The 19,023-nt window shown below is 42.3% G+C and overlaps 18 non-coding genes across 18 annotated transcripts; all 18 read right to left on the reverse strand.

Annotated features, from left to right (window-relative positions):
• Positions 1-289: 289 nt before the first annotated feature.
• Positions 290-361, reverse strand: trnag-ucc (transfer RNA glycine (anticodon UCC)). Its single transcript has one exon. It is a non-coding gene; the product is annotated as a tRNA-Gly (tRNA).
• Positions 362-955: 594 nt separating this feature from the next.
• On the reverse strand, positions 956-1,027 carry trnar-ucu (transfer RNA arginine (anticodon UCU)). The gene has a single exon. It is a non-coding gene; the product is annotated as a tRNA-Arg (tRNA).
• A 588-nt stretch (positions 1,028-1,615) lies between these two features.
• trnag-ucc (transfer RNA glycine (anticodon UCC)) lies at positions 1,616-1,687 on the reverse strand. Its single transcript has one exon. It is a non-coding gene; the product is annotated as a tRNA-Gly (tRNA).
• A 588-nt stretch (positions 1,688-2,275) lies between these two features.
• Positions 2,276-2,347, reverse strand: trnag-ucc (transfer RNA glycine (anticodon UCC)). Its single transcript has one exon. It is a non-coding gene; the product is annotated as a tRNA-Gly (tRNA).
• A 1,246-nt stretch (positions 2,348-3,593) lies between these two features.
• Positions 3,594-3,665, reverse strand: trnag-ucc (transfer RNA glycine (anticodon UCC)). The gene has a single exon. It is a non-coding gene; the product is annotated as a tRNA-Gly (tRNA).
• Positions 3,666-4,253: 588 nt separating this feature from the next.
• Positions 4,254-4,325, reverse strand: trnag-ucc (transfer RNA glycine (anticodon UCC)). Its single transcript has one exon. It is a non-coding gene; the product is annotated as a tRNA-Gly (tRNA).
• A 588-nt stretch (positions 4,326-4,913) lies between these two features.
• Positions 4,914-4,985, reverse strand: trnag-ucc (transfer RNA glycine (anticodon UCC)). Its single transcript has one exon. It is a non-coding gene; the product is annotated as a tRNA-Gly (tRNA).
• Positions 4,986-6,231: 1,246 nt separating this feature from the next.
• Positions 6,232-6,303, reverse strand: trnag-ucc (transfer RNA glycine (anticodon UCC)). The gene has a single exon. It is a non-coding gene; the product is annotated as a tRNA-Gly (tRNA).
• A 2,575-nt stretch (positions 6,304-8,878) lies between these two features.
• On the reverse strand, positions 8,879-8,950 carry trnag-ucc (transfer RNA glycine (anticodon UCC)). The gene has a single exon. It is a non-coding gene; the product is annotated as a tRNA-Gly (tRNA).
• Positions 8,951-9,538: 588 nt separating this feature from the next.
• Positions 9,539-9,610, reverse strand: trnag-ucc (transfer RNA glycine (anticodon UCC)). Its single transcript has one exon. It is a non-coding gene; the product is annotated as a tRNA-Gly (tRNA).
• A 1,246-nt stretch (positions 9,611-10,856) lies between these two features.
• On the reverse strand, positions 10,857-10,928 carry trnag-ucc (transfer RNA glycine (anticodon UCC)). The gene has a single exon. It is a non-coding gene; the product is annotated as a tRNA-Gly (tRNA).
• A 588-nt stretch (positions 10,929-11,516) lies between these two features.
• Positions 11,517-11,588, reverse strand: trnag-ucc (transfer RNA glycine (anticodon UCC)). The gene has a single exon. It is a non-coding gene; the product is annotated as a tRNA-Gly (tRNA).
• Positions 11,589-12,825: 1,237 nt separating this feature from the next.
• trnag-ucc (transfer RNA glycine (anticodon UCC)) lies at positions 12,826-12,897 on the reverse strand. Its single transcript has one exon. It is a non-coding gene; the product is annotated as a tRNA-Gly (tRNA).
• Positions 12,898-15,432: 2,535 nt separating this feature from the next.
• Positions 15,433-15,504, reverse strand: trnag-ucc (transfer RNA glycine (anticodon UCC)). Its single transcript has one exon. It is a non-coding gene; the product is annotated as a tRNA-Gly (tRNA).
• Positions 15,505-16,090: 586 nt separating this feature from the next.
• trnag-ucc (transfer RNA glycine (anticodon UCC)) lies at positions 16,091-16,162 on the reverse strand. The gene has a single exon. It is a non-coding gene; the product is annotated as a tRNA-Gly (tRNA).
• A 591-nt stretch (positions 16,163-16,753) lies between these two features.
• Positions 16,754-16,825, reverse strand: trnag-ucc (transfer RNA glycine (anticodon UCC)). Its single transcript has one exon. It is a non-coding gene; the product is annotated as a tRNA-Gly (tRNA).
• Positions 16,826-17,411: 586 nt separating this feature from the next.
• On the reverse strand, positions 17,412-17,483 carry trnag-ucc (transfer RNA glycine (anticodon UCC)). Its single transcript has one exon. It is a non-coding gene; the product is annotated as a tRNA-Gly (tRNA).
• Positions 17,484-18,069: 586 nt separating this feature from the next.
• On the reverse strand, positions 18,070-18,141 carry trnag-ucc (transfer RNA glycine (anticodon UCC)). The gene has a single exon. It is a non-coding gene; the product is annotated as a tRNA-Gly (tRNA).
• Positions 18,142-19,023: the final 882 nt, after the last annotated feature.

Raw genomic sequence — 19,023 nt, forward strand, 5'->3', positions numbered from 1 at the left:
TAACTGGAAATGACTCACTGATGTTGAGGAATTTGAAATACTGCTGCTTGACTTGCAGGGCCTGAGCCCAGCTGCAACATTGACGTCTATGGTGATTGACAGCTCATACTATGAATTCAGGTAGCACTGTCGCCAGTACATTATGACACATTGACTTTGCATTGCAAGCATTCAAACATGACCCTTTCAAAACAGGTTGCTCAACAAAATCCATGAGCTGCGACTGGAAGAACTGCTTGCAACCAGAGTCATCAGAGGTTCATTTCATTCTCAAGTAGAAATTGACAAATGTGATGGCTGGGAATCGAACCCAGGTCAACTGCTTGGAAGGCAACCATGCTTACCACTGCACCACCATCACACAGCTGAAAACAGCCTTTGATAAACCACAGAGTAATCCTGCAGCTTTTTCTGAAGCCGTTTTTGTTCCTTCTGATGCAACTCGACAGATTTGATGAAAGGTAACATCACATGTAATGCAAGATAGACAGATAAAAGAAAGCATCGAAGGAACCAGCTAAAAATTGCAATATTTTGCTCACAATTAAATGAATTCCAGATTCACACAATGTATGTCAAGTGTCAACTGGGTATTCTTCAACATTCTTTCCATTTTGTCTGCCTCTGCCCTCTCAGGGAGCAAATCCCCAGAATTTAACTGGAAATGACTCACTGATGTTGAGGAATTTGAAATACTGCTGCTTGACTTGCAGGGCCTGAGCCCAGCTGCAACATTTACGTCTATGGTGATTGACAGCTCATACTATGAATTCAGGTAGCACTGTCGCCAGTACATTATGACACATTGATGACACATTGATTTTGCATTGCAAGCATTCAAACATGACCCTTTGAAAACAGGTTGCTCAACAAAATCCATGAGCTGCGGCTGTAAGAACTGCTTGCAACCAGAGTCATCAGAGGTTCATTTCATTCTCAAGTAGAAATTGACAAATGCGATGGCTGGGAATCGAACGCAGGTCAACTGCTTAGAAGGCAACCATGCTTACCACTGCACCACCATCACACAGCTGAAAACAACCTTTGATAAACCGCACAGTAATCCTGCAGCTTTTTCTGAAGCCGTTTTTGTTCCTTCTGATGCAACTCGACAGATTTGATGAAAGGTAACATCACATGTAATGCAAGATAGACAGATAAAAGAAGGCATCGAAGGAACCAGCTAAAAATTGCAATATTTTGCTCACAATTAAATGAATTCCAGATTCACACAATGTATGTCAAGTGTCAACTGGGTATTCTTCAACATTCTTTCAATTTTGTCTGCCTCTGCCCTCTCAGGGAGCAATTCCCCAGAATTTAACTGGAAATGACTCACTGATGTTGTCAAAGAATTTGAAACACTGCTGCTTGACTTGCAGGGCCTGAGCCCAGCTGCAACATTGACGTCTATGGTGATTGACAGTTCATACTATGAATTCAGGTAGCACTGTCGGCAGTACATTATGACACATTGATGACACGTCGAATTTGCATTGCAAGCATTCAAACATGACCCTTTGAAAACAGGTTGCTCAACAAAATCCATGAGCTGCTGCTGTAAGAACTGCTTGCAACCAGAGGTTCATTTCATCCTCAAGTATAAATTGACAAATGTGATGGCTGGGAATCAAACCCAGGTCAACTGCTTGGAAGGCAACCATGCTTACCACTGCACCACCATCACACAGCTGAAAACAGCCTTTGATAAACCGCACAGTAATCCTGCAGCTTTTTCTGAAGCCGTTTTTGTTCCTTCTGATGCAACTCGACAGATTTGATGAAAGGTAATATCACATGTAATGCAAGATAGACAGATAAAAGAAGGCATCGAAGGAACCAGCTAAAAATTGCAATATTTTGCTCACAATTAAATGAATTCCAGATTCACACAATGTATGTCAAGTGTTAACTGGGTATTCTTCAACATTCTTCCCATTTTGTCTGCCTCTGCCCTCTCAGGGAGCAAATCCCCATAATTTAACTGGAAATGACTCACTGATGTTGTTGAGGAATTTGAAATACTGCTGCGTGACTTGCAGGGCCTGAGCCCAGCTGCAACATTGACGTCTATGGTGATTGACAGTTCATACTATGAATTCAGGTTGCACTGTCGCCAGTACATTATGACACATTGATGACACGTCGACTTTGCATTGCAAGCATTCAAACATGACCCTTTGAAAACAGGTTGCTCAACAAAATCCATGAGCTGCTGCTGGAAGAACTGCTTGCAACCAGAGGTTCATTTCATCCTCAAGCATAAATTGACAAATGTGATGGCTGGGAATCAAACCCAGGTCAACTGCTTGGAAGGCAACCATGCTTACCACTGCACCACCATCACACAGCTGAAAACAGCCTTTGATAAACCGCACAGTAATCCTGCAGCTTTTTCTGAAGCCGTTTTTGTTCCTTCTGATGCAACTCGACAGATTTGATGAAAGGTAATATCACATGTAATGCAAGATAGACAGATAAAAGAAGGCATCGAAGGAACCAGCTAAAAATTGCAATATTTTGCTCACAATTAAATGAATTCCAGATTCACACAATGTATGTCAAGTGTCAACTGGGTATTCTTCAACATTCTTCCCATTTTGTCTGCCTCTGCCCTCTCAGGGAGCAAATCCCCATAATTTAACTGGAAATGACTCACTGATATTGTTGAGGAATTTGAAATACTGCTGCTTGACTTGCAGGGCCTGAGCCCAGCTGCAACATTGACGTCTATGGTGATTGACAGTTCATACTATGAATTCAGGTTGCACTGTCGCCAGTACATTATGACACATTGATGACACGTCGACTTTGCATTGCAAGCATTCAAACATGACCCTTTGAAAACATGTTGCTCAACAAAATCCATGAACTGCTGCTGGAAAAACTGCTTGCAACGAGAGGTTCATTTCATCCTCAAGTATAAATTGACAAATGTGATGGCTGGGAATCGAACCCAAGTCAACTGCTTGGAAGGCAACCATGCTTACCACTGCACCACCATAACACAGCTGAAAACAGCGTTTGATAAACCGCACAGTAATCCTGCAGCTTTTTCTGAAGCCGTTTTTGTTCCTTCTGATGCAACTCGACAGATTTGATGAAAGGTAACATCACATGTAATGCAAGATAGACAGATAAAAGAAGGCATCGAAGGAACCAGCTAAAAATTGCAATATTTTGCTCACAATTAAATGAATTCCAGGTTCACACAATGTATGTCAAGTGTCAACTGGGTATTCTTCAACATTCTTTCCATTTTGTCTGCCTCTGCCCTCTCAGGGAGCAAATCCCCAGAATTTAACTGGAAATGACTCACTGATGTTGTTGAGGAATTTGAAATACTGCTGCTTGACTTGCAGGGCCTGAACCCAGCTGCAACATTGACGTCTATGGTGATTGACAGCTCATACTGTGAGTTCAGGTAGCACTGTCGCCAGTACATTATGACACATTGATTTTGCATTGCAAGCATTCAAACATGACCCTTTGAAAACAGGTTGCTCAACAAAATCCATGAGCTGCGGCTGGAAGAACTGCTTGCAACCAGAGTCATCAGAGGTTCATTTCATTCTCAAGTAGAAATTGACAAATGTGATGGCTGGGAATCGAACCCAGGTCAACTGCTTGGAAGGCAACCATGCTTACCACTGCACCACCATCACACAGCTGAAAACAACCATTGATAAACCGCACAGTAATCCTGCAGCTTTTTCTGAAGCCGTTTTTGTTCCTTCTGATGCAACTCGACAGATTTGATGAAAGGTAATATCACATGTAATGCAAGATAGACAGATAAAAGAAGGCATCGAAGGAACCAGCTAAAAATTGCAATATTTTGCTCACAATTAAATGAATTCCAGATTCACACAATGTATGTCAAGTGTCAACTGGGTATTCTTCAACATTCTTCCCATTTTGTCTGCCTCTGCCCTCTCAGGGAGCAATTCCCCAGAATTTAACTGGAAATGACTCACTGATGTTGTTAAAGAATTTGAAACACTGCTGCTTGACTTGCAGGGCCTGAGCCCAGCTGCAACATTGACGTCTATGGTGATTGACAGTTCATACTATTAATTCAGGTAGCACTGTCGCCAGTACATTATGACACATTGATGACACGTCGACTTTGCATTGCAAGCATTCAAACATGACCCTTTGAAAACAGGTTGCTCAACAAAATCCATGAGCTGCTGCTGGAAGAACTGCTTGCAACCAGAGGTTCATTTCATCCTCAAGTATAAATTGACAAATGTGATGGCTGGGTATCGAACCCAGGTCAACTGCTTGGAAGGCAACCATGCTTACCACTGCACCACCATCACACAGCTGAAAACAGCCTTTGATAAACCGCACAGTAATCCTGCAGCTTTTTCTGAAGCCGTTTTTGTTCCTTCTGATGCAACTCGACAGATTTGATGAAAGGTAACATCACATGTAATGCAAGATAGACAGATAAAAGAAGGCATCGAAGGAACCAGCTAAAAATTGCAATATTTTGCTCACAATTAAATGAATTCCAGATTCACACAATGTATGTCAAGTGTCAACTGGGTATTCTTCAACATTCTTCCCATTTTGTCTGCCTCTGCCCTCTCAGGGAGCAAATCCCCATAATTTAACTGGAAATGACTCACTGATATTGTTGAGGAATTTGAAATACTGCTGCTTGACTTGCAGGGCCTGAGCCCAGCTGCAACATTGACGTCTATGGTGATTGACAGTTCATACTATGAATTCAGGTTGCACTGTCGCCAGTACATTATGACACATTGATGACACGTCGACTTTGCATTGCAAGCATTCAAACATGACCCTTTGAAAACAGGTTGCTCAACAAAATCCATGAGCTGCTGCGGGAAGAACTGCTTGCAACCAGAGGTTCATTTCATCCTCAAGTACAAATTGACAAATGTGATGGCTGGGAATCGAACCCAGCTCAACTGCTTGGAAGGCAACCATGCTTACCACTGCACCACCATCACACAGCTCAAAACAACCTTTGATAAACCGCACAGTAATCCTGCAGCTTTTTCTGAAGCCGTTTTTGTTCCTTCTGATGCAACTCGACAGATTTGATGAAAGGTAACATCACATGTAATGCAAGATAGACAGATAAAAGAAGGCATCGAAGGAACCAGCTAAAAATTGCAATACTTTGCTCACAATTAAATGAATTCCTGATTCACACAATGTATGTCAAGTGTCAACTGGGTATTCTTCAACATTCTTTCCATTTTGTCTGCCTCTGCCCTCTCAGGGAGCAAATCCCCAAAAGTTAACTGGAAATGACTCACTGATGTTGTTGAGGAATTTGAAATACTGCTGCTTGACTTGCAGGGCCTGAGCCCAGCTGCAACATTGACGTCTATGGTGATTGACAGCTCATACTGTGAGTTCAGGTAGCACTGTCGCCAGTACATTATGACACATTGATTTTGCATTGCAAGCATTCAAACATGACCCTTTGAAAACAGGTTGCTCAACAAAATCCATGAGCTGCGGCTGTAAGAACTGCTTGCAACCAGAGTCATCAGAGGTTCATTTCATTCTCAAGTAGAAATTGACAAATGCGATGGCTAGGAATCGAACGCAGGTCAACTGCTTGGAAGGCAACCATGCTTACCACTGCACCACCATCACACAGCTGAAAACAACCTTTGATAAACCGCACAGTAATCCTGCAGCTTTTTCTGAAGCCGTTTTTGTTCCTTCTGATGCAACTCGACAGATTTGATGAAAGGTAACATCACATGTAATGCAAGATAGACAGATAAAAGAAGGCATCGAAGGAACCAGCTAAAAATTGCAATATTTTGCTCACAATTAAATGAATTCCAGATTCACACAATGTATGTCAAGTGTCAACTGGGTATTCTTCAACATTCTTTCAATTTTGTCTGCCTCTGCCCTCTCAGGGAGCAATTCCCCAGAATTTAACTGGAAATGACTCACTGATGTTGTCAAAGAATTTGAAACACTGCTGCTTGACTTGCAGGGCCTGAGCCCAGCTGCAACATTGACGTCTATGGTGATTGACAGTTCATACTATGAATTCAGGTAGCACTGTCGCCAGTACATTATGACACATTGATGACACGTCGACTTTGCATTGCAAGCATTCAAACATGACCCTTTGAAAACAGGTTGCTCAACAAAATCCATGAGCTGCTGCTGGAAGAACTGCTTGCAACGAGAGGTTCATTTCATCCTCAAGTATAAATTGACAAATGTGATGGCTGGGAATCAAACCCAGGTCAACTGCTTGGAAGGCAACCATGCTTACCACTGCACCACCATCACACAGCTGAAAACAGCCTTTGATAAACCGCACAGTAATCCTGCAGCTTTTTCTGAAGCCGTTTTTGTTCCTTCTGATGCAACTCGACAGATTTGATGAAAGGTAATATCACATGTAATGCAAGATAGACAGATAAAAGAAGGCATCGAAGGAACCAGCTAAAAATTGCAATATTTTGCTCACAATTAAATGAATTCCAGATTCACACAATGTATGTCAAGTGTTAACTGGGTATTCTTCAACATTCTTCCCATTTTGTCTGCCTCTGCCCTCTCAGGGAGCAAATCCCCATAATTTAACTGGAAATGACTCACTGATGTTGTTGAGGAATTTGAAATACTGCTGCGTGACTTGCAGGGCCTGAGCCCAGCTGCAACATTGACGTCTATGGTGATTGACAGTTCATACTATGAATTCAGGTTGCACTGTCGCCAGTACATTATGACACATTGATGACACGTCGACTTTGCATTGCAAGCATTCAAACATGACCCTTTGAAAACAGGTTGCTCAACAAAATCCATGAGCTGCTGCTGGAAGAACTGCTTGCAACCATAGTCAACAGAGGTTCATTTCATTCTCAAGTAGAAATTGACAAATGCGATGGCTGGGAATCGAACGCAGGTCAACTGCTTGGAAGGCCACCATGCTTACCACTGCACCACCATCACACAGCTGAAAACAACCTTTGATAAACCGCACAGTAATCCTGCAGCTTTTTCTGAAGCCGTTTTTGTTCCTTCTGATGCAACTCGACAGATTTGCTGAAAGGTAATATCACATGTAATGCAAGTTAGACAGATAAAAGAAGGCATCGAAGGAACCAGCTAAAAATTGCAATATTTTGCTCACAATTAAATGAATTCCAGATTCACACAATGTATGTCAAGTGTCAACTGGGTATTCTTCAACATTCTTCCCATTTTGTCTGCCTCTGCCCTCTCAGGGAGCAAATCCCCATAATTTAACTGGAAATGACTCACTGATGTTGTTGAGGAATTTGAAATACTGCTGCTTGACTTGCAGGGCCTGAGCCCAGCTGCAACATTGACGTCTATGGTGATTGACAGTTCACACTATGAATTCAGGTTGCACTGTCGCCAGTACATTATGACACATTGATGACACGTCGACTTTGCATTGCAAGCATTCAAACATGACCCTTTGAAAACAGGTTGCTCAACAAAATCCATGAACTGCTGCTGGAAGAACTGCTTGCAACGAGAGGTTCATTTCATCCTCAAGTATAAATTGACAAATGTGATGGCTGGGAATCGAACACAAGTCAACTGCTTGGAAGGCAACCATGCTTACCACTGCACCACCATCACACAGCTGAAAACAGCATTTGATAAACCGCACAGTAATCCTGCAGCTTTTTCTGAAGCCGTTTTTGTTCCTTCTGATGCAACTCGACAGATTTGATGAAAGGTAACATCACATGTAATGCAAGATAGACAGATAAAAGAAGGCATCGAAGGAACCAGCTAAAAATTGCAATATTTTGCTCACAATTAAATGAATTCCAGGTTCACACAATGTATGTCAAGTGTCAACTGGGTATTCTTCAACATTCTTTCCATTTTGTCTGCCTCTGCCCTCTCAGGGAGCAAATCCCCAGAATTTAACTGGAAATGACTCACTGATGTTGTTGAGGAATTTGAAATACTGCTGCTTGACTTGCAGGGCCTGAGCCCAGCTGCAACATTGACGTCTATGGTGATTGACAGCTCATACTGTGAGTTCAGGTAGCACTGTCGCCAGTACATTATGACACATTGATTTTGCATTGCAAGCATTCAAACATGACCCTTTGAAAACAGGTTGCTCAACAAAATCCATGAGCTGCGGCTGTAAGAACTGCTTGCAACCAGAGTCATCAGAGGTTCATTTCATTCTCAAGTAGAAATTGACAAATGCGATGGCTGGGAATCGAACGCAGGTCAACTGCTTGGAAAGCAACCATGCTTACCACTGCACCACCATCACACAGCTGAAAACAACCTTTGATAAACCGCACAGTAATCCTGCAGCTTTTTCTGAAGCCGTTTTTGTTCCTTCTGATGCAACTCGACAGATTTGATGAAAGGTAACATCACATGTAATGCAAGATAGACAGATAAAAGAAGGCATCGAAGGAACCAGCTAAAAATTGCAATATTTTGCTCACAATTAAATGAATTCCAGATTCACACAATGTATGTCAAGTGTCAACTGGGTATTCTTCAACATTCTTTCAATTTTGTCTGCCTCTGCCCTCTCAGGGAGCAATTCCCCAGAATTTAACTGGAAATGACTCACTGATGTTGTCAAAGAATTTGAAACACTGCTGCTTGACTTGCAGGGCCTGAGCCCAGCTGCAACATTGACGTCTATGGTGATTGACAGTTCATACTATGAATTCAGGTAGCACTGTCGCCAGTACATTATGACACATTGATGACACGTCGACTTTGCATTGCAAGCATTCAAACATGACCCTTTGAAAACAGGTTGCTCAACAAAATCCATGAGCTGCTGCTGGAAGAACTGCTTGCAACCAGAGGTTCATTTCATCCTCAAGTATAAATTGACAAATGTGATGGCTGGGAATCGAACCCAGGTCAACTGCTTGGAAGGTAACCATGCTTACCACTGCACCACCATCACACAGCTGAAAACAGCCTTTGATAAACCGCACAGTAATCCTGCAGCTTTTTCTGAAGCCGTTTTTGTTCCTTCTGATGCAACTCGACAGATTTGATGAAAGGTAATATCACATGTAATGCAAGATAGACAGATAAAAGAAGGCATCGAAGGAACCAGCTAAAAATTGCAATATTTTGCTCACAATTAAATGAATTCCAGATTCACACAATGTATGTCAAGTGTCAACTGGGTATTCTTCAACATTCTTCCCATTTTGTCTGCCTCTGCCCTCTCAGGGAGCAAATCCCCATAATTTAACTGGAAATGACTCACTGATGTTGTTGAGGAATTTGAAATACTGCTGCGTGACTTGCAGGGCCTGAGCCCAGCTGCAACATTGACGTCTATGGTGATTGACAGTTCATACTATGAATTCAGGTTGCACTGTCGCCAGTACATTATGACACATTGATGACACGTCGACTTTGCATTGCAAGCATTCAAACATGACCCTTTGAAAACAGGTTGCTCAACAAAATCCATGAGCTGCTGCGGGAAGAACTGCTTGCAACCAGAGGTTCATTTCATCCTCAAGTATAAATTGACAAATGTGATGGCTGGGAATCGAACCCAGCTCAACTGCTTGGAAGGCAACCATGCTTACCACTGCACCACCATCACACAGCTCAAAATAACCTTTGATAAACCGCACAGTAATCCTGCAGCTTTTTCTGAAGCCGTTTTTGTTCCTTCTGATGCAACTCGACAGATTTGATGAAAGGTAACATCACATGTAATGCAAGATAGACAGATAAAAGAAGGCATCGAAGGAACCAGCTAAAAATTGCAATACTTTGCTCACAATTAAATGAATTCCTGATTCACACAATGTATGTCAAGTGTCAACTGGGTATTCTTCAACATTCTTTCCATTTTGTCTGCCTCTGCCCTCTCAGGGAGCAAATCCCCAAAAGTTAACTGGAAATGACTCACTGATGTTGTTGAGGAATTTGAAATACTGCTGCTTGACTTGCAGGGCCTGAGCCCAGCTGCAACATTGACGTCTATGGTGATTGACAGCTCATACTGTGAGTTCAGGTAGCACTGTCGCCAGTACATTATGACACATTGATTTTGCATTGCAAGCATTCAAACATGACCCTTTGAAAACAGGTTGCTCAACAAAATCCATGAGCTGCGGCTGTAAGAACTGCTTGCAACCAGAGTCATCAGAGGTTCATTTCATTCTCAAGTAGAAATTGACAAATGCGATGGCTGGGAATCAAACGCAGGTCAACTGCTTGGAAGGCAACCATGCTTACCACTGCACCACCATCACACAGCTGAAAACAACCTTTGATAAACCGTACAGTAATCCTGCAGCTTTTTCTGAAGCCGTTTTTGTTCCTTCTGATGCAACTCGACAGATTTGATGAAAGGTAACATCACATGTAATGCAAGATAGACAGATAAAAGAAGGCATCGAAGGAACCACCTAAAAATTGCAATATTTTGCTCACAATTAAATGAATTCCAGATTCACACAATGTATGTCAAGTGTCAACTGGGTATTCTTCAACATTCTTCCCATTTTGTCTGCCTCTGCCCTCTCAGGGAGCAATTCCCCAGAATTTAACTGGAAATGACTCACTGATGTTGTCAAAGAATTTGAAACACTGCTGCTTGACTTGCAGGGCCTGAGCCCAGCTGCAACATTGACGTCTATGGTGATTGACAGTTCATACTATGAATTCAGGTAGCACTGTCGCCAGTACATTATGACACATTGATGACACGTCGACTTTGCATTGCAAGCATTCAAACATGACCCTTTGAAAACAGGTTGCTCAACAAAATCCATGAGCTGCTGCTGGAAGAACTGCTTGCAACCAGAGGTTCATTTCATCCTCAAATATAAATTGACAAATGTGATGGCTGGGAATCAAACCCAGGTCAACTGCTTGGAAGGCAACCATGCTTACCACTGCACCACCATCACACAGCTGAAAACAGCCTTTGATAAACCGCACAGTAATCCTGCAGCTTTTTCTGAAGCCGTTTTTGTTCCTTCTGATGCAACTCGACAGATTTGATGAAAGGTAATATCACATGTAATGCAAGATAGACAGATAAAAGAAGGCATCGAAGGAACCAGCTAAAAATTGCAATATTTTGCTCACAATTAAATGAATTCCAGATTCACACAATGTATGTCAAGTGTTAACTGGGTATTCTTCAACATTCTTCCCATTTTGTCTGCCTCTGCCCTCTCAGGGAGCAAATCCCCATAATTTAACTGGAAATGACTCACTGATGTTGTTGAGGAATTTGAAATACTGCTGCGTGACTTGCAGGGCCTGAGCCCAGCTGCAACATTGACGTCTATGGTGATTGACAGTTCATACTATGAATTCAGGTTGCACTGTCGCCAGTACATTATGACACATTGATGACACGTCGACTTTGCATTGCAAGCATTCAAACATGACCCTTTGAAAACAGGTTGCTCAACAAAATCCATGAGCTGCTGCGGGAAGAACTGCTTGCAACCAGAGGTTCATTTCATCCTCAAGTATAAATTGACAAATGTGACGGCTGGGAATCGAACCCAGCTCAATTGCTTGGAAGGCAACCATGCTTACCACTGCACCACCATCACACAGCTCAAAACAACCTTTGATAAACCGCACAGTAATCCTGCAGCTTTTTCTGAAGCCGTTTTTGTTCCTTCTGATGCAACTCGACAGATTTGATGAAAGGTAACATCACATGTAATGCAAGATAGACAGATAAAAGAAGGCATCGAAGGAACCAGCTAAAAATTGCAATACTTTGCTCACAATTAAATGAATTCCTGATTCACACAATGTATGTCAAGTGTCAACTGGGTATTCTTCAACATTCTTTCCATTTTGTCTGCCTCTGCCCTCTCAGGGAGCAAATCCCCAAAAGTTAACTGGAAATGACTCACTGATGTTGTTGAGGAATTTGAAATACTGCTGCTTGACTTGCAGGGCCTGAGCCCAGCTGCATCATTGATGTCGATGGTGATTGACAGCTCATACTTTGAGTTCAGGTAGCACTGTCGCCAGTACATTATGACACATTGACTTTGCATTGCAAGCATTCAAACATGATCCTTTGAAAACAGGTTGCTCAACAAAATCCATGAGCTGCGGCTGTAAGAACTGCTTGCAAACAGAGGTTCAGTTCAATCTCAAGTAGAAATTGACAAATGCGATGGCTGGGAATCGAACGCAGGTCAACTGCTTGGAAGGCAACCATGCTTACCACTGCACCACCATCACACAGCTGAAAACAACCTTTGATAAACCGCACAGTAATCCTGCAGCTTTTTCTGAAGCCGTTTTTGTTCCTTCTGATGCAACTCGACAGATTTGATGAAAGGTAACATCACATGTAATGCAAGATAGACAGATAAAAGAAGGCATCGAAGGAACCAGCTAAAAATTGCAATATTTTGCTCACAATTAAATGAATTCCAGATTCACACAATGTATGTCAAGTGTCAACTGGGTATTCTTCAACATTCTTTCAATTTTGTCTGCCTCTGCCCTCTCAGGGAGCAATTCCCCAGAATTTAACTGGAAATGACTCACTGATGTTGTCAAAGAATTTGAAACACTGCTGCTTGACTTGCAGGACCTGAGCCCAGCTGCAACATTGACGTCTATGGTGATTGACAGTTCATACTATGAATTCAGGTAGCACTGTCGCCAGTACATTATGACACATTGATGACACGTCGACTTTGCATTGCAAGCATTCAAACATGACCCTTTGAAAACAGGTTGCTCAACAAAATCCATGAGCTGCTGCTGGAAGAACTGCTTGCAACCAGAGGTTCATTTCATCCTCAAGTATAAATTGACAAATGTGATGGCTGGGAATCAAACCCAGGTCAACTGCTTGGAAGGCAACCATGCTTACCACTGCACCACCATCACACAGCTGAAAACAGCCTTTGATAAACCGCACAGTAATCCTGCAGCTTTTTCTGAAGCCGTTTTTGTTCCTTCTGATGCAACTCGACAGATTTGATGAAAGGTAATATCACATGTAATGCAAGATAGACAGATAAAAGAAGGCATCGAAGGAACCAGCTAAAAATTGCAATATTTTGCTCACAATTAAATGAATTCCAGATTCACACAATGTATGTCAAGTGTTAACTGGGTATTCTTCAACATTCTTCCCATTTTGTCTGCCTCTGCCCTCTCAGGGAGCAAATCCCCATAATTTAACTGGAAATGACTCACTGATGTTGTTGAGGAATTTGAAATACTGCTGCTTGACTTGCAGGGCCTGAGCCCAGCTGCAACATTGACGTCTATGGTGATTGACAGCTCATACTGTGAGTTCAGGTAGCACTGTCGCCAGTACATTATGACACATTGACTTTGCATTGCAAGCATTCAAACATGACCCATTGAAAACAGGTTGCTCAACAAAATCCATGAGCTGCGGCTGTAAGAACTGCTTGCAACCAGAAGTTCAGTTCATTCTCAAGTAGAAATTGACAAATGCGATGGCTGGGAATCGAACGCAGGTCAACTGCTTGGAAGGGAACCATGCTTACCACTGCACCACCATCACACAGCTGAAAACAACCTTTGATAAACCGCACAGTAATCCTGCAGCTTTTTCTGAAGCCGTTTTTGTTCCTTCTGATGCAACTCGACAGATTTGATGAAAGGTAATATCACATGTAATGCAAGATAGACAGATAAAAGAAGGCATCGAAGGAACCAGCTAAAAATTGCAATATTTTGCTCACAATTAAATGAATTCCAGATTCACACAATGTATGTCAAGTGTCAACTGGGTATTCTTCAACATTCTTCCCATTTTGTCTGCCTCTGCCCTCTCAGGGAGCAAATCCCCAGAATTTAACTGGAAATGACTCACTGATGTTGTTGAGGAATTTGAAATACTGCTGCTTGACTTGCAGGGCCTGAGCCCAGCTGCAACATTGACGTCTATGGTGATTGACGGCTCATACTGTGAGTTCAGGTAGCACTGTCGCCAGTACATTATGACACATTGACTTTGCATTGCAAGCATTCAAACATGACCCTTTGAAAACAGGTTGCTCAACAAAATCCATGAGCTGCGGCTGTAAGAACTGCTTGCAACCAGAGGTTCAGTTCATTCTCAAGTAGAAATTGACAAATGCGATGGCTGGGAATCGAACGCAGGTCAACTGCTTGGAAGGCAACCATGCTTACCACTGCACCACCATCACACAGCTGAAAACAACCTTTGATAAACCGCACAGTAATCCTGCAGCTTTTTCTGAAGCCGTTTTTGTTCCTTCTGATGCAACTCGACAGATTTGATGAAAGGTAACATCACATGTAATGCAAGATAGACAGATAAAAGAAGGCATCGAAGGAACCAGCTAAAAATTGCAATATTTTGCTCACAATTAAATGAATTCCAGATTCACACAATGTATGTCAAGTGTCAACTGGGTATTCTTCAACATTCTTTCAATTTTGTCTGCCTCTGCCCTCTCAGGGAGCAATTCCCCAGAATTTAACTGGAAATGACTCACTGATGTTGTCAAAGAATTTGAAACACTGCTGCTTGACTTGCAGGGCCTGAGCCCAGCTGCAACATTGATGTCTATGGTGATTGACAGTTCATACTATGAATTCAGGCAGCACTGTCGCCAGCACATTATGACACATTGATGACACGTCGACTTTGCATTGCAAGCATTCAAACATGACCCTTTGAAAACAGGTTGCTCAACAAAATCCATGAGCTGCTGCTGGAAGAACTGCTTGCAACCAGAGGTTCATTTCATCCTCAAGTATAAATTGACAAATGTGATGGCTGGGAATCAAACCCAGCTCAACTGCTTGGAAGGGAACCATGCTTACCACTGCACCACCATCACACAGCTCAAAACAACCTTTGATAAACCGCACAGTAAACCTGCAGCTTTTTCTGAAGCCGTTTTTGTTCCTTCTGATGCAACTCGACAGATTTGATGAAAGGTAACATCACATGTAATGCAAGATAGACAGATAAAAGAAGGCATCGAAGGAACCAGCTAAAAATTGCAATACTTTGCTCACAATTAAATGAATTCCTGATTCACACAATGTATGTCAAGTGTCAACTGGGTATTCTTCAACATTCTTTCCATTTTGTCTGCCTCTGCCCTCTCAGGGAGCAAATCCCCAAAAGTTAACTGGAAATGACTCACTGATGTTGTTGAGGAATTTGAAATACTGCTGCTTGACTTGCAGGGCCTGAGCCCAGCTGCATCATTGATGTCGATGGTGATTGACAGCTCATACTTTGAGTTCAGGTAGCACTGTCGCCAGTACATTATGACACATTGACTTTGCATTGCAAGCATTCAAACATGATCCTTTGAAAACAGGTTGCTCAACAAAATCCATGAGCTGCGGCTGTAAGAACTGCTTGCAACCAGAGGTTCAGTTCATTCTCAAGTAGAAATTGACAAATGCGATGGCTGGGAATCGAACCCAGGTCAACTGCTTGGAAGGCAACCATGCTTACCACTGCACCACCAACACACAACTGAAAACAACCTTTGATAAACCGCACAGTAATCCTGCAGCTTTTTCTGAAGCCGTTTTTGTTCCTTCTGATGCAACTCGACAGATTTGATGAAAGGTAACATCACATGTAATGCAAGATAGACAGATAAAAGAAGGCATCGAAGGAACCAGCTAAAAATTGCAATATTTTGCTCACAATTAAATGAATTCCAGATTCACACAATGTATGTCAAGTGTCAACTGGGTATTCTTCAACATTCTTTCTATTTAGTCTGCCTCTGCCCTCTCAGGGAGCAAATCCCCAGAATTTAACTGGAAATGACTCACTGATGTTGTTGAGGAATTTGAAACACTGCTGCTTGACTTGCAGGGCCTGAGCCCAGCTGCAACATTGACGTCTATGGTGATTGACAGCTCATACTATGAATTCAGGTGGCACTGACGCCAGTGCATTATGACACATTGACTTTGCATTGCAAGCATTCAAACATGACCCTTTGAAAACAGGTTGCTCAACAAAATCCATGAGCTGCGGCTGGAAGAACTGCTTGCAAACAGAGTCATAAGAGGTTTATTTCATTCTCAAGTAGAAATTGACAAATGCGATGGCTGGGAATCGAACCCAGGTCAACTGCTTGGAAGGCAACCATGCTTACCACTGCACCACCATCACACAACTGAAAACAACCTTTGATGAACCGCAGAGTAATCCTGCAGCTTTTTCTGAAGCCGTTTTTGTTCCTTCTGATGCAACTCGGCAGATTTGATGAAAGGTAACATCACATGTAATGCAAGATAGACAGATAAAAGAAGGCATCGAAGGAACCAGCTAAAAATTGCAATATTTTGCTCACAATTAAATGAATTCCAGATTCACACAATGTATGTCAAGTGTCAACTGGGTATTCTTCAACATTCTTTCCATTTTGTCTGCCTCTGCCCTCTCAGGGAGCAATTCCCCAGAATTTAACTGTAAATGACTCACTGATGTTGTCAAAGAATTTGAAACACTGCTGCTTGACTTGCAGGGCCTGAGCCCAGCTGCAACATTGACGTCTATGGTGATTGACAGTTCATACTATGAATTCAGGTAGCACTGTCGCCAGGACATTATGAAACATTGATGACACGTCGACTTTGCATTGCAAGCATTCAAACATGACCCTTTGGAAACAGGTTGCTCAACAAAATCCATGAGCTGATGCTGCTGGAAGAACTGCTTGCAACCAGAGGTTCATTTCATCCTCAAGTATAAATTGACAAATGCGATGGCTGGGAATCGAACCCAGGTCAACTGCTTGGAAGGCAACCATGCTTACCACTGCACCACCATCACACAACTGAAAACAACCTTTGATGAACCGCAGAGTAATCCTGCAGCTTTTTCTGAAGCCGTTTTAGTTCCTTCTGATGCAACTCGGCAGATTTGATGAAAGGTAACATCACATGTAATGCAAGATAGACAGATAAAAGAAGGCATCGAAGGAACCAGCTAAAAATTGCAATATTTTGCTCACACGTAAATGAATTCCAGATTCACACAATGTATGTCAAGTGTCAACTGGGTATTTTTCAACATTCTTTCCATTTTGTCTGCCTCTGCCCTCTCAGGGAGCAAATCCCCAGAATTTGACTGGAAATGACTCACTGATGTTGTTGAGAAATTTGAAATACTGCTGCTTGACTTGCAGGGCCTGAGCCCAGCTGCAACATTGACGTCTATGGTGATTGATAGCTCATACTATGAATTCAGGTGGCACTGACGCCAGTGCATTATGACACATTGACTTTGCATTGCAAGCATTCAAACATGACCCTTTGAAAACAGGTTGCTCAACAAAAACCATGAGCTGCGGCTGGAAGAACTGCTTGCAACCAGAGTCATAAGAGGTTTATTTCATTCTCAAGTAGAAATTGACAAATGCGATGGCTGGGAATCGAACCCAGGTCAACTGCTTGGAAGGCAACCATGCTTACCACTGCACCACCATCACACAACTGAAAGCCACCTTTGATGAACCGCAGAGTAATCCTGCAGCTTTTTCTGAAGCCGTTTTTGTTCCTTCTGATGCAACTCGGCAGATTTGATGAAAGGTAACATCACATGTAATGCAAGATAGACAGATAAAAGAAGGCATCGAAGGAACCAGCTAAAAATTGCAATATTTTGCTCACAAGTAAATGAATTCCAGATTCACACAATGTATGTCAAGTGTCAACTGGGTATTTTTCAACATTCTTTCCATTTTGTCTGCCTCTGCCCTCTCAGGGAGCAATTCCACAGAATTTAACTGGAAATGACTCACTGATGTTGTTGAGGAATTTGAAATACTGCTGCTTGACTTGCAGGGCCTGAGCCCAGCTGCAACATTGACGTCTATGGTGATTGACAGCTCATACTATGAGTTCAGGGAGCACTGTCGCCAGTACATTATGACACATTGACTTTGCATTGCAAGCATTCAAACATGACCCTTTGAAAACAGGTTGCTCAACAAAATACATGAGCTGCGGCTGGAAGAACTGCTTGCAACCAGAGTCATCAGAGGTTCATTTCATTCTCAAGTAGAAATTGACAAATGTGATGGCTGGGAATCGAACGCAGGTCAACTGCTTGGAAGGCAACCATGCTTACCACTGCACCACCATCACACAGCTGAAAACAACTTTTGATAAACCGCACAGTGATCCTGCAGCTTTTTCTGAAGCCGTTTTTGTTCCTTCTGATGCAACTCGACAGATTTGATGAAAGGTAACATCACATGTAATGCAAGATAGACAGATAAAAGAAGGCATCGAAGGAACCAGCTAAAAATTGCAATATTTTGCTCTCAATTAAATGAATTCCAGATTCACACAATGTATGTCAAGTGTCAACTGGGTATTCTTCAACATTCTTCCCATTTTGTCTGCCTCTGCCCTCTCAGGGAGCAAATCCCCAGAATTTAACTGGAAATGACTCACTGATGTTGTTGAGGAATTTGAAATACTGCTGCTTGACTTGCAGGGCCTGAGCCCAGCTGCAACATTGACGTCTATGGTGATTGACAGCTCATACTATGAATTCAGGTCGCACTGTCGCCAGTGCATTATGACACATTGACTTTGCATTGCAAGCATTCAAACATGACCCTTTGAAAACAGGTTGCTCAACAAAATCCATGAGCTGCGGCTGGAAGAACTGCTTGCAACCAGAGTCATCAGAGGTTCATTTCATTCTCAAGTAGAAATTGACAAATATGATGGCTGGGAATCGAACCCAGGTCAACTGCTTTGAAGGCAACCATGCTTACCACTGCACCACCATCACACTGCTGAAAACTAACTTTGATAAGCCGCACAGTAATCCTGCAGCTTTTTCTGAAAACGTTTTTGTTCCTTCTGATGCAACTCGACAGATTTGATGAAAGGTAACAGCACATGTAATGCAAGATAGACAGATAAAAGAAGGCATCGAAGGAACCAGCTAAAAATTGCAATATTTTGCTCACAATTAAATGAATTCCAGATTCACACAATGTATGTCAAGTGTCA

Source organism: Pristiophorus japonicus, chromosome 19 (genome assembly GCF_044704955.1).
Source record: "Pristiophorus japonicus isolate sPriJap1 chromosome 19, sPriJap1.hap1, whole genome shotgun sequence".
Classification (NCBI taxonomy): Eukaryota; Metazoa; Chordata; class Chondrichthyes; family Pristiophoridae; genus Pristiophorus; species Pristiophorus japonicus.